Source organism: Cynoglossus semilaevis, chromosome 14 (genome assembly GCF_000523025.1).
Source record: "Cynoglossus semilaevis isolate Cse_v1.0 chromosome 14, Cse_v1.0, whole genome shotgun sequence".
NCBI classification, from domain to species: Eukaryota; Metazoa; Chordata; class Actinopteri; order Pleuronectiformes; family Cynoglossidae; genus Cynoglossus; species Cynoglossus semilaevis.
In genome coordinates this window covers 20,047,063-20,062,065 of record NC_024320.1, presented here as the reverse complement: position 1 = coordinate 20,062,065, position 15,003 = coordinate 20,047,063, and positions in this window count along the sequence as shown.

The window sequence follows — 15,003 nt, the reverse complement described above, 5'->3', positions numbered from 1 at the left end:
GTCAGCTGTCTCATCGGCTAACCTTGAACTGCATTTGTGCTAATGTTTCATTTTGATTATTTTTTTCGAGCACTTTTCCTTGTTGACATGTTTGATGTGGTTAAAAATGTTATTTTGTGTTATTTCATTTTGTTTTGTTCTAACTTAAGTTAGAATAACTGTTGTTATTAACTTTATTAAGTTTATTGGGTAACTTAGCTTTACCTTGGCTTCCTTTACTCCACCTCCATTATACACTCTTTCATGGGAGTTTTGCCCCAGGCGTTTTCTCTACCCTATAAAACTGCTTTAACTGCTTTCTTTCTTTGATGATTATCTTTGTTGTTTTGTACTTGTCCTTAAATGTCATTTTTAAATTATTTAAATGCACCAACTAACTGTTTAAAAGCCATAAAACCCCATTACAGAAAGCAGGTGGTAATGCTATATTTACCCACGGTGCAGCAGTGCCACACATGCTGCACACGTGCAACCGTGGGCCTGAGGTGCTCCTAATTATAGCTTTTACTGGTCCTGAAAGGAGGCAGCATTAGGAGAACGATAACAGAGAAGACAGAGAGAGTCCCACCTTGACCAGTGTGGTGACCTGAGATTATATCATCTGCCTTCATTATCAATTCAAATATATATATTTTTTAAAATGTCTTTTAAACACAGAATTAATGACCGCCCCTTTTGGTAGCCCCATGGACCACCAAGGGCTGTGGACCTCTGTTGAAGCACTCCAGTCTGAGGTTCAAACCTCCACTGCAGCTCTGCTCTGTGTGGATAAAATCTAAACGTGTATTGGATTTCGATTGAGAAACGGACTACAGGGTACATTAAGGTGAAGGATCAATAAAGTGCATAAACAGTGACAGTCTCTCTGTCTCATCAGAAATGTACATAACCACACACCGCCTGTGATGACATCACAGAAGACCAGTAGTAGGAATCTTAAAAACAAACAATATTTTATAATTATTATATTTTCTTTTGATAAAAGACTGATCAAAATTCAGTTTCCGTTGTAAAATATCCTTTCTTTTTTGTCATGATAGCAGATTTCACTAGTGATTGATCACTTGATGAAATCCTGACACCTTTTATGAACACCAGCTGACTCCACTATTCTAATGTTCACTTTGTTTTGTTTTTTGCACTTGGACGCAGAGTTGCCATAAATGTCTGTCTCCACCAGTTGCGTCATAAAAAGGTCGTAGAGGTGATCGCAATCGTCACGGAAATACTCTGCTCACTATGTTTCTGTCTGAGCAAAAAGCTGAAGTGTGGGAAAGTAAAAAAACTTGGAGGAGGAAACAGCAATCATCAGTTCAGCAGAGGTCAGCATTTTCACAGCACAGAACACTATCACAGCAGGTCTGGCATTAGACATGCACCGTCACTGCACCTGGACGCTGCAACACACGTGCTAATCTGCTGTGATGCCCTTTGGACCACGGGGGGAATAAACGTGCCAACAAGGAGTCTACCTGCCAACTGGACGAGAGGGAGGCGGACTGACAAGGCTTGTCGACACATTTGTAGGGAGTGCCGAAACACGCAACATCTCTGCAGTCTCGATACAAACACAAACGCCTTAACTTGTGCAGCTGAGATCGAGCCAGACGGAGAATGTGATCAGAGCCTTGGATCAGATTCATGTCGGAGGCTAGGAGCCACAATGGAACTACTTAGCCAGCAACCTCTGAGCTTTGTCTGTCAATCTTACGGTCACCCAACCATATCCAGTGTCAGCTCCTTGACAAGCACATCTCAATTCCACCACTGTATCTTAAAAACTCTACTTAGTTATCGCACATTTGTTATTCTAATCTTCAGTTCTTTTCTGAGGAAAAAAATCTGTGCTGGAGCTTCATTTTACTGTACTAGAAAAAAAACCTAACTGTGCTGGAGCTTCATTTTACTGTACTGCTCTGTTTTGGTATCACATTAATGACGATTTTATTTTATTCAATTTTACTTATATAATTCTATCTATTTTTTATTTTATCTTATTGATCACACAAACAGAGTCATATTATAAAACTGCGTTTCCCATTATTCATGAATATGGGAGGTTTGGTGGAAATGTGGTTAGTACACTTGCCTTACGGGATAAACGTCACTGGTGCGATGAATCGGTGGAAACTAACACACTCTGTATCCCTGTAGTTTTTAAATCATCCCACTCTAAAAACATTCAGATCAGGTTAATTATTCACACTTAATTAACCATAGGTTTGAATGTTTAGTGTGAATGATATTTTGTCTCTGTATGTAATAATGAGGGACTAGCCAATTGATCCAGGTTGAACGTGGGACTGACGGCGGCTCCCTTGGTAACAACAGGTGTTCAGACCAATCCTGGCTGTTGATTGCTTTAAAGGTTGACTTTTCTTTTTCATGAAAATGCTGTTAGATTCACACAACAGTGCATTTAAAAAGGAATTATAGCAGAGTTTTGAGCCTCAGAAACACTTCATGTTGACTAATGTACGTGGCTGCAGCTGCAGGGGATGAAAACGTCAAGTCATCGTGGTCTGAGGAGGACACCGACCTCAGTGAGATGAAAAGGTCATATTTCGTCATGAAATTGTCATATTTCCACCGCAGCCTCCCACAGTTGGAGTTGGTTTTAAGTGGTGCTTATTGAACTGCACCATCTTCCTGGTACAGGCTGGGAAACTGACACCACTGTTTATCTTGATGTGTGCAGCGGTGGAGGACAGACGCATGCACACGTTTGCATTTCCTTCTCCCCAGATGCTGACGATTTGCGTGAAATTTGCAACACGTCACTTGGACGTCACTTGGCGGTCAAGTGGACTGAACAAATCTCAGAAAATAAAAAGTTTCTCAAAAATTACTAAAAACACACTAATTTGTCTTAAAATAATATAAATAGCTATGTCCATTTTTGTGGTTAAAATTCAGAAAAACAAAATTTTTTTGGTACTCCACCTTTTGGAGGTCACATGGACATCATTTGGATGTCACTTGGATGTCACTTGGAGGTCAAGTGGACGTCAAGTGGACGTCACTAGTATACGCAGTAGTACATGTGTACCATAACATCTTAGTGTTTAAGGTTGTCTCGGAGCGATATGATTAAAAAGATATCCTCACTAGCATGAGTTGATTGATTAGAAGCCTCTGTTGGCACTGTGATGTCACACTGTCCCAGTCAACCTTTGGGTTGAGCTCAAAACTAGGACTCACGTTGAATCGTCTGCTAAACTGTACCTGGGCCTAAGCCCATAATCATCTCATCTCTTTTTAGCCCAATAAAACCCTTGCTCGTTGTCTGCTGGGACTGGTTCCAACTCTCTTTGTGACCCTGAACAGGGAAAGTGACTGAAGATGAATGGATGGGTGGTAATAGATTCCTTCATGACTCGGCTAAATCAGGTTTGGTGGAAGTCACATTTGCACTCATTGCATAGTCTAACTGTGGCCTGTGGATCTATTTTTCTGTCTTATACAGTATTAGCGCAGCTTCCCACTGCTAGCTAGTGCACCGTTTGAATGTAAACTTTTTCTCCTCTCCTCCCTTCCTTCACAATGACTGCTGTCTGATTGTTGGGCTGAGCAAAGTTATCATCAGATCCATCAGAGCGGAGTCGCAGCCTGAGGAAATGCAGGCCAATTATGGCTATAAATAATAATGGAGGCATGCATCTGGCATTATGACTGATGGCTCTCTCTCACAGCTCATTTACATGGCTTTTGTGCGGCCATCAGCAGGTTCGCTCTAATGTAATGCTCAGCAAATGAGCCCTTCACAGAGTGGCGTACAATTTGGGGCTTGAAACCAGTGCAGCACTTACAAAGACTAAAAAAATAAAAAAAAAGTTCATTTGCCATGCCACTACATGCTGCCGCGCCTTCTTGTGCAGGCGGCTCGTCTGAGCACGTGTGCTAGACGTTCACATCCATCCATCCTTCAGCATCGGTTACGGTGACACGGAAGGAGATCGATTGTGTCTGTGTGGTCAGGTAACAAAGCAGCCAGCTTCCACAGTCGAACACACACAGTACAGATACTTTACATGAGCCTGTCAGACACCTGTCCTCTTAACGTGCCTCCTCGTCACCTCCACGCCATTTTATAAAGAGCCCGGTGAAAAACGATAGCTCAAAACACAGATTGGTGGTCAGTTTTTAATTTCTAAACATTTGTGCCAGAGGTGCTCCGCAATTACTCCATCTGTCCTTTGGGTCTGTGGCAGCCTTGTGCCAGAGAACAAAAGGCTGCAGCATGCTGACGTGTGTCCTGGGAGCTGATAAGCCTGGTTGTTAATGGTGTTAGGGTAGATTTCATTACCCCCTCCAGACTACTCTCATTAAATAAACATCCTCCTGTCACATCCCTCACCCTGAGAGTCACTGAAGCAGAGGGTGAGGGAAGAGGAATTATGAGAGAGACAGACAATAATGTAGAATGTTAATAAAAAACTTGTCAGTCAAAGTCAAAGCTGTTAAAATTTTTCGGATGGCGGTTACTTTTCGGCAATTACGGCAGAACTCCCAAGCTTACGTCCTCCAGACATCGTACACAGGTCATTCGTGTGGGCTCCGTTTGAGTCTACGTGGGCTACGTTGGTGCAGATTTGGCCACGAGTTAGAACACAACAAACTGTGTGGGCAGCAGTTGTCAATCTCTGCCAATGTATGGGCAGTTTTCATTAGTCACCATGGATGAACTATAGATTAGTAGCATTAGTAGCATGTGCAGTACCAGTGTTGACCAGTAGGGGCTTCGAAAAAACGGCAAATTTCTTCATTGGAAAAAATTGAATTCACCTTTTCAGTAACTATTGTAGAGCCCAAAGAGTGCATACGTATGGACAGGTGAATACTAGTTATGCTAGTATAACTAGTACTAGGAGTCTGCGTGCAACTGTGAGCATGTCAAGATATGATTTATTGTTAAAGAAGTATATAATGATGTGTATAACGATGACTCAAAGCGTTCTAGGACATATAATACTCCAATGTTTTACGTCATTCATTCATTCTTCAACAAACGAATTTAAACGACCTGTCGCTCCAGGTCACGATCTGTTTCTCCGTCTCGTCTAAGAAATGACATTGATTTTCTTTTGAATGTTCTTTTAATTCCAGGTGAGAATTCTGTTTTGCAAAGATCAGATTTGAAAATTGTTCATGACTGAGAGATATTTAAAAAGTTGTTAAAATAAAACCTCAAACAGCTCAGCACTTGGCAAAGATGGAACAATAAAACTTTAGTCCAAACTGTCTCAGAACCTTTTGACTTTTATTGTGTTTTAATTGTGACGCTCAGGGAGTGGAGCAGCTTCTCTGGTTTCTCCACCACCTCACACACAGTAGACATCGATCATGAGCCGAGTGATATCACTTACATCCATCTGGACCAGAGCTTCTGCTGACAGTTCTGTGGAAGTGAACACTCAGGGTCTTTACCAATGCTTTATCCTCTGGCTTTGTTCGGCATACACACTCACACACATATACACACTGCCTTTTGTTTTTGTCTTTCTCACATTTCTGTATATGGTCCTGAGCTGAAGTACAGTTTGACTGTTACAGTCAGCCATGGTCAATATACTCCCATTAGATGACATATGTCAAACTCAAGGGGCGTGGGCCAAATCAGGCACGCCACATCATCTTATGTTGCCCACTAGAGGTTAACATGCCTATGGTTGTCATAAAATATAAGTCAACAGTGTGGAGTCCGTACTAATGTTGACTGGATGGGTTCCAAAAAGAGGTAAGATTTCCCGTACACTCATGTCGAGTAATTTACAGTTTGTATTCTCTAATTTCAGTTCATGAAGAATGGGTGAATGATGGTGACCTATGACCTCAGAGTGAGGACCAGCAAGACATGGGGACAAGCAGCACCATTTTATCCACCCCAAAAACTTGACTAACTGACTTGGTCTGCAACATAGACTTTGATTTGAGTTTGACATCCCTACATCCGCAACATATGATTTGAGTTTGATTTGAGTTTGACATCCCTACATCAGATGCTCTTACTGTAGTTTTCAAAGTTACCTCCAAAAATTATAATCTTTTACAGGCTACAAAACCATGAACAGGTGTCATTGAATCACTCATAGTCCTCCCCTCTCCTTGACCTCCACTAATCACCTATTTTCCTCTTCATCACGTCTTCATTCAACCTCATCTCCAGTTCGGAGCTCGTGTCTTTTCTTCTTCCACAAATTTTTCCTCTAAATTCTTCATGGGGTGACTCTGTCCCTCCCCCTCCTTCTCTGACCTCAGCTGACCTTGTGAACAACTCTCTCCTCCTCACCTCCAGTTCTCCTCTTCCTCCTCAGCTCCTCTCCTTGACTGGCCTCTGACTAATCTTTGCCATAATCTTCTCTTCATCCATCAGGGTGCTCTCATTGTTTTGACGTCTAGTTAATTCTTGGCTCATGATTTATCAAATTCTTATTACCGCTCGCTGAAAGCCTCATTCATTGTCCTGATATATGGTAATGATAGTCCCGGTGTGGCTGTCGGATCGCAACAAACCCACTCATTTTTTCCTGTCGCCGTCTTCTTTTTCCTCTCTCCCCCCTCGTCCTTTTTTTTTCTTAACGACTACCTTTTCAATTGCAAACTGTTTTCTTTTTGTTTCGTCTGCAGGTGCCTTGTCTCATTTCCTGCACATTTGTATTTTTTTACATACACCCAGCCAAATGCATGACTCTAAATTCTTAGTAAAGGCCTTCTACTGGAGAATAGATTACAGAATGTGCAACTAATTAATTGCCATTTAAAATGCATTCATCTTCCACAGCTTCATCCTCTACATCAGGGCTGCCCAATGAGTCGATCAGGATGAAGCGGTAGATCACAAAGGCAGTGCTGGTAGGTGACGAGCAATGAAAATTAAAAAAACATACGTATTAAACATATTTACATAAATATCATATATAATTCTATAGTGTATAGTAGTGAGCATATACTATAAGAATGAATGATATTATACAGCTACATGGATTCAGTACCTAAACATATGTGTATATAAGTATGTTTATATTAGTATATATATATATTTATTTAGTTTCTTATTGTAGGTAGATGGCTTTAGGCTGGTGGTTTGAATAGTAGCTTCCAAGCCAAAAAAGCATGGGCACCTCCAAGTGTTTTTAAAATACTATTTAGGAATGTTGTTTTATCTTGATGAATCAAGATAAAATGTGATTTATTAGATCTCTGTAAACCATGTTTAATTGTGATTAGCCCACAGCTACTCTTTGATTAGTTTGAACTGAAATGTAAAAGGTTTTTTACAGACTAACAATATAATATTTAATTATGTTTGGAGACATATTATCAATTTATAATTTCAGTATTACTTACAGAAAATAACAAAGCAGTAAAACACAGATTTTCCACAATTAAAAAAATATTGTAATTCTTATCATACATCAAGGACTTACTTTTACTTTTACCATTTGTTTACCTGCAATTTTGCTAATTTCTTACAAAATAACATCCACTGCCTGTAGATTACAATGCTAGTGACAATAAATGGACCAAAGAAAAAGAAAAAAACAAAAAGTAAAGAAAAAGTAATTTAAACTTCAGTTCTGCTCTATAGTTCCTTGTACTGCAGTGGGAATATAAATGAGAGTTTCCCATTGATAATAGGAGGTTGTGACACTGGCGTCCTGGCTCATTGTGCAATTTTAAATTTAAACTCATTATTGTTTCTCAAATGCACAAAGTACATTTTTGACAACATTTGAATTCTTCACAGAAATTGGATGTTACTCCCAGCATCTGCCTCTCTGACGGTGCCAGCAGCCAGACTGCTTTTGCCCATCACTCAGAGCCAACCACAAACCCAGTGGCTCTGTGCCTGGTACATCTCACACATTTTTAGGCACTAGTTTAGGTATGCATCATAATGCAACACAGCAGAGTACGCCATCTGATGCAGGAGTGTTCATATTCTTGAGTAAATAATAAATAATTTGAATTGTTATACTATATAAATGAACTCTAAAACGTCATCTGAATTACGTGCATTGAGTATACCCATATTATTTAGACCATGAAATATTTTAATTTAGGTGTAATATAGAACTTATAATAAATATAGAAATAACTTCTATTCTATTTTGTATTATTATACAATGGCCATATGTAATAATATAATGATATAATAATATTATCGCTAAAAAAATCGTTTAAAAGTTTTGAAACTACACTTCCCACAATCACTTGTAAACAGGAAGCATCTGTTAACGCTGTTTGCTGCAGTTCGGCTTAACTGTCAAAATCTTAAATGTTAATATTAACTATATGCAAATATAATCATGCCGAATTAACTGCCAGAACGTTCTCTTCAAAACGTACGTATTTATAAGCAAGAAACTATCACCACGGAGTCTTTATATTAAAATAAACCTAAAAATGAGTATAGTCCGAAGGAGGTTCTTCAGTAAAAGGCAACGTCCTTTCTTTCTTACAGATTTATGGACTATTTTCAGACGAACACAGAAGGAAATTGTGTCCACAACCACAGTAAGTCAAACAAAGTCTAAATATATCTGTTGCTACTGTTTGCGCTGAGGTATAACGGGGTTTTGACGCAAATTGAAGCTAATGGGTTGAAATTAGTGCCTAATGAATTGCTTTTCGCCTCAGCTTTCATCCCGTGTGTGTTATTAAGGCAGGCAATCATGTTGTCATGTAAGGAACACACGTCGAATCCTGAGTTACAGTATGAGTGATTCCCATTCAAAAACATGTTAGAACACGTCCCCCAGGCATCTCCAACAAATTTGACAACATTTATCATTATATCTTTATCAGGCACTGATGAGAATCAGGAATATTTTACCATTAGTGGAAAATAATCCAGTTTAAAGTATTGAGGATTGCAACAGGTTGTGGTCTAGTCTTTAGTCTTTTTTTGGGCAAAACTAAAGACTATTTGAAAGGAACTATCTTCTTATCCCTCTTTTTCTTAGCTTGTAAATAAAGCTACATTTAGGTTACTGGGCTAAAGTGACCCAGATCCTGTTTTTATTTTGGGCTGTGTGTCGACACAAATTCATTCCACACTTTTGAATTAATACATTCAATTTGTGTCATTCAGTATATGGGTGTAGACTACATATATCAATCAATGTGACATGAATAAAAACGACTGGAGCAGTTCTTTGTTTCTTTAAGATGGTAATTTTTGTATTTTTTGTTAAAAGAGGTAGACTTTTTTCCTCCTCAAAATTTTAGGTGATCGTGTACTGCAAACTGTAGTGGCGACACAGTTAAGACATGTTACATTAGCTCTGTTAGCTGTTTTTAGCTCCTATGCTAATGGCTCTGCTGTAGTGCAGAAAGAAACTATGGACAAAGTCTACTGCATCTAAACATAGTATTTTTTGGTTTGTAATACAATAGAAACAATTAAAAAATGACACATTGTTGGCCTAAAATTAATCTATTATTATCGTACCATTCTCCTCCTTTCGTAGCATTGTAGCAAACTGAAAATTGGCCTGTACAAAACCATAACCCTAACTCACATTTAATGACATTATAACTTACACAAAAGCAGTAAATATAGTTATTGTGCTTTTAAATGCAACCAAATTGTTGTCACCAGTCTCACAGATGGCGCAGCTGTCCCTACTGCGCCCCCGATAATAGTTGTTGGAACAATTGTGCCTGTGACACAGAAACATTTTCATTGTCAGTATATTCAGTTTCTGCTAGTGAACCACCCAGTTCAGTACTTCCTGAACATTTTTAAAGGGAATAATGTATTAATAGAGCTTTCATCCGTGTGCTGATGCCAGACCAGATCAAAAGTTTTTGGCTTCTCTCCAGTATTATCTGTCTCAGCATTTCTCTTCCATTCTTTTTTTTGTCATATTTTCCCTGGTCATTTCCCTTTCTCCTCTTGTCCACCCCTACTTCATCCAGTGTAAAGGACAGACACCAGGGTACAGGAGGTCAAGCTTTAGCACACCTATCTAATCACTACCTCTGCTCTTTTTCTTCTCTCCTCTCTTTCTTTTCTCCTCCTTCTCCACTGACAAGTCATCTGTCAGCAGCCTGGCGGCCCTGGCCCTCTCCATTAGTGCTGTGGCACCACAGTATTTCTCAGTGCTGCACACGCGCACTTTTCCATGCACCTCCCTACCCAGACAGTCTCCCTATAGATGTGTGAGGCAGGGTGTTGCCATCTCCATGCATCATTTGTCACACCACTGCCCTCTCTTTAATGAGCTTGTCTGGCTTCAGCTCCTTCTTTCTCATTCTCCCCTTCTCTTCTTCACCTCTCATCCCTTGTTCAGCTGACTGTTTCAATCTTTTAACATGCACATCCACCTTGCCCCCCCCCCCTTTCTCTGCACTTGTCCCACAGTCAGCCAGCTCTGACTCCTTTCTCTCTCTCTCTTTATTTAACTAATGACACAACCACTGTGCTTTATAGTGGCTAGAAATAGCCGAAGTCACCCCTGTGAGCAGGATGTACACGGATCTGTTACTAAAAGCTCCCAAAACACACGATCACAGTGTTAAATTACAAGTATCTGTTTGGAGCTATTTAGAAAACCCACTCCATAACAAGGACTAACTGCTGCACACGCTGTGTGTATTGATGCAGTGTCACCTGTTCAATGCGCTGACTTGGTCTTTTCCAATGCACCTTGAGGGTCTGTTCCAGACTCATTTGCTAAGGCCAATTAGTCTGCTGCCACCATGCTGGTCTCCACCTGATGTCCAGCTGCGAATGCACTTCCTTTCAGGTGATATTTTGAGACACTGAATGTGTAGCATAGTGGGTTTACGTGCAGAACAATTCCATTATATCAGGCAAATGTGTAGCAGTCAATGACCTGGGAAAACTCACTATGTTTGGAAAATGTATCTGTAGAAGACACGCACCTTCCTCCTGCCTATGGCCTTTTTGCCCTACAGCAGTGTTTCTCAATCTGGGGTGCGTTTGTCATTGGTGGACATGAGGGATTCTGATTCCTATTTATATGAACTAAATCACTTTGTTGTTAAATACAGCTGTTATTTATTGTCACTAGTTAGTTGTGTGTGCTGTGTTTTAGTTTTAAAGTTGAAGTTAAGCACCAGTTGTGGTGTTTCTTCTGTGTTCAATGTGGCTTTGGCAGGAAAACAAGCAAATGATAACTTCCCTTCTTCAAATTCTGTGTCCAGTCTTCTGCTGTGTTAATGTCATACTGGTGGTAGATAAATATTTTTGGAGGTTTGTCTCTGTTGTAAAGGTTTGACAACCTCTTTCCCAGAGCAAGTTGACATCTGGCCAATCTGTGTTGAAATGTGTTGTTGAATTTAAATGAAACTCTATTCCAGAGTTTAAAAGCAGAAATAATAAATCATGAAATTCAACACCATTATAAAAGAAAAACTCTCTAACCTTACTTTCTTTTTGAACTCTTGAATTTTAAATTTTTTAAACTTCAACTGAACTGATTGTTATTAGGTTTGATGTTATAAGTGCATATAATGAAAAAAAAAGTGAAAAAAGAAAGAATATAAACAAAATAGATTTTTGGCTGTTTAAAAATGTTTTGTTATTCAAATGTAACATCATATCGATTATATTATACCTCAAATAAGTGTTTTAGTTCTAAAAAACTACAAGACTGTTAGTATGTGCTGCAGTGAAAGTCAAAGTAGCAGAAAAGTACATCACATTAGTATGTCATACTGCTATGTCTTCGTAGTAGTGTCTGGATTGGTGGTGCTGCTGCCCGACCAGTAAATATGCATCAGTGGTAAAAACATGTTTGGGTAAAAATGGCAGATGAGTGGCTGCCACCGTCTGAGGGCAGATAATCTGTCTGAAGTAGACCAGATGAATGAGTGTGTTTGTTTGTGTCTTTGTGTGTGTGTGCTAAACAGAGAGGGAAATAAAGTGTGGAGGGTGGGGGCAGGTGAGTGACTCTATTAAGAGATATATGTGGTGCCACTTGTCGTTGGGCTGCCAGGAGTCACCTTACTTGTCCCACAAAGGTGATGCATGGCCCCCAGGATTCCAAACATAACAGCTCCCCAGCTCAGCTCAGAGCAGAGGCGTATCAGTGCTCGCGTGAGTGCATGTGGTTTGTTTTTACACTGCTCACTGCAGGTAGTCGGTCTACTTATGTTGCACTGGATTTTGTTTTGTGGAGATTGCAGTTACACAGTTTCCAGTCGACTAAATCAGAGATGAAAGTCCTAAGGAGTTAAAAATGTGGGTCTGCGGCAGCTGATAAAATGTATAATTTGCTTTTCACTATTTTTCATACTGGTTTTGTCCCTATGATTGATTTGTTTACATTTATGCACTCTGCACTACTGTCTGTAATCTTACAACTCTTTTCATGAGAAAAAGACCACATACAGTTTTATCTTCTGCCAATTAATAAACTAAAAGATGAAGAAATATATGGTCATCAATAAAGTGCAATAAGAACACAAACAGTTTGTTGCTTATTGGCCAATAATGTCTGTGTGCCTGTGCAGAAAGTGCATTTATTTGTGGCTTGTTACTGGTTACAATGAAACCAGTAACAAGCCATGCTGTGGTTTCCTTTGCTTGCAGTTCAACATGGTCCAGTTGTGTTTGTAATTCATTTGGAAACTACTTACTAAAGATGGGAATTAAGAACCGGTTCTTGTAGAGAATGAGTCGAAGTCATCCATGAGGGCCTTTCTCCAGTCTACTTTTGTAGTTTGGTCAAGTGGAACTAAATCACGTAATATTTCCCCATGTTATCTAAACTATATTTTATTTTTTAACACAATGAGAATTGATCAGATAATCGACAAGGAATCAAATTGATGTGATATATTGATAATGAATTTGGACTTGTTGTACTCTCAGTTCCCATCCCTAGTACTCACCTAGTCTGACATTGTATATTTAACGTCTGTTTTAATGACAGGTTTAACATTCTCTATTGTACAAAGCTGTGTAAATAAATGTCGGCTGATGACATTGTTGACAACTGAGTCTGTTCGTCTTTGATGTGAACTGTTGGCAGCTGTGCAAAGATGGAGTCACCACGGACAACAGTGGTGTCAAGTCAAAAGCAAACACAACATGCAACTGGTCACTTCCTGGTTGAATATAGTTGAACTGTGCTGATGAAATATGAACCTCTCACTGACGTACCATTGACATTGCAGCACTTCAGTGCTGGAAAAGCAGTCAGACTGAACATAAAGCTGCGTTGTGCTCCACACTGGTTGTTGTATTTATGCTTTGGTGTCATTTCAGTCTAGAATAAGTTCCCAACAGTGATATATGAGACTTTGGAGACTCCTGAAGGCTGAAAATCTCAGCCGTGATGGATGATGTCCTGTGGATAGAGAAACATAAAAGACCTGCAGAGCAGGATGGCTGCAACTCTCTCTGAGCAGAGGAGCGAGACTTAGAGGGAACATTTATCCTATAAACACTGTTTAAAATATGCTTTTTTAAAAAGTCGCCTGATGGTGATGGAGCTTGTTGCCCTGCAGCCATTTAGATAGTATTGCTGCATTTGTCTTCACTATTACAACATCAAACATGCATCAATGTGATGTCACGCTGAGATACTTTTTCAGCTCCTAAATACATCTACATTTATCAGTTTCCTGGCGTCGGAGAGCAAGGATGTCTTTTTAGAAAGGTGTTTTAAAACAATAATACAGTGGAAGACGTGGATACTATTTTATCCTCTGACAGTAGCTTCCATTAACACTGAGGTCATATGTGCGAGGCAGATACAGAATACTGTTTTCATTTAATACTGTATAAATATTTCTTTCCTGAAGAAGGGTCACCAAGATTTTAGATTATCAGTCAGTGAAATAACTCTTTTTTATACCTATACCTTTATATATAATAAAACTTAATACAATATATACAGGAAGCTAAGGATTACCTTTGCTGGTTGATAGAATTAGCCACAAAATCCAGATTCTACAAATCTTTACCCCTCAGGTGGGGTTGTCTAGAATTCAAATGGGTTTGTCTGAAAATGATGACGAAAATAACCACACACAATCAATCACAAATGTATTCTTTCATTTTCATCAGTATAAAGTTAGTTCAAATAAAGCACAGCATGATCTTTAGTGTGTTTTGCACTTTATTTTGAAATTCAATTTTAATAGTGAACCTGTGACTGAGTGCAGTTTGTGGGAAAAGTTCCATCACCTCTTGTTATGGGAATAAAAAATGTTGAATAGATTCTCAGAATAAAGACTTTTGACTAAACCATTATTTTACACTCATACATTGTTATAACCAAACAGAATTTAATAGTTAACAGATAATAGATAAAAAATAACTCATTAATAATAATTACGAAGAACTCATATCTACCTACAGTATAGAGGTCATTCACAATGTGTACATTGCTGAGTCATGTTTCTTTAATGCATGTTGTCCTGACAGGACAGAGGAAAGTCAGTGAAAGTCTGGGACTATCCTGTTTAGTCTTTAGGAGCAGTCTCAGCATCAAAATAAATACGTAAAAGATTTCACATTTAGAAAATGTCCAGGGCCTCTTGTTAATCTGGGTGAAGTCAGTGCTTGTGAGTTTATGTGCGACAATAAGAGTGCAGTTAACTTTTTATTGTGGGGGCAGCGTTGTGCCATCCTACGGTCTCAGCGGGAGTCCTGATGACAGCAGCACATTATCAAGGTTTATGGAGATTTTCAAATGAACCTGTTGTAAAAATGTACTCTTCCCTCTCTCTCTCTCTGTCTCTCTGCTGCCCCTGTCTGGCCTCCCTGTCTGCTTCCTTTAAGCGACCCAGCTCTCTGTCTGAGTCCAGCAGCCGGCCCATTCCTCAGTATTATTATTGGATTTCAGAGAGCTGGGAGGAGGCATATATCACTCCACTCCTCGTCACCCCATCTTCCCCTCATTCACACTTATACTTTCATTCATCTTTTTCCTTTTTAATAACTCCCCCTCTGCTCTTTGGCCATTAATAAAGATGAACTCACTCTGCTGTCTCCTCCTGCCCTCATCCCTCCCTCTGCCT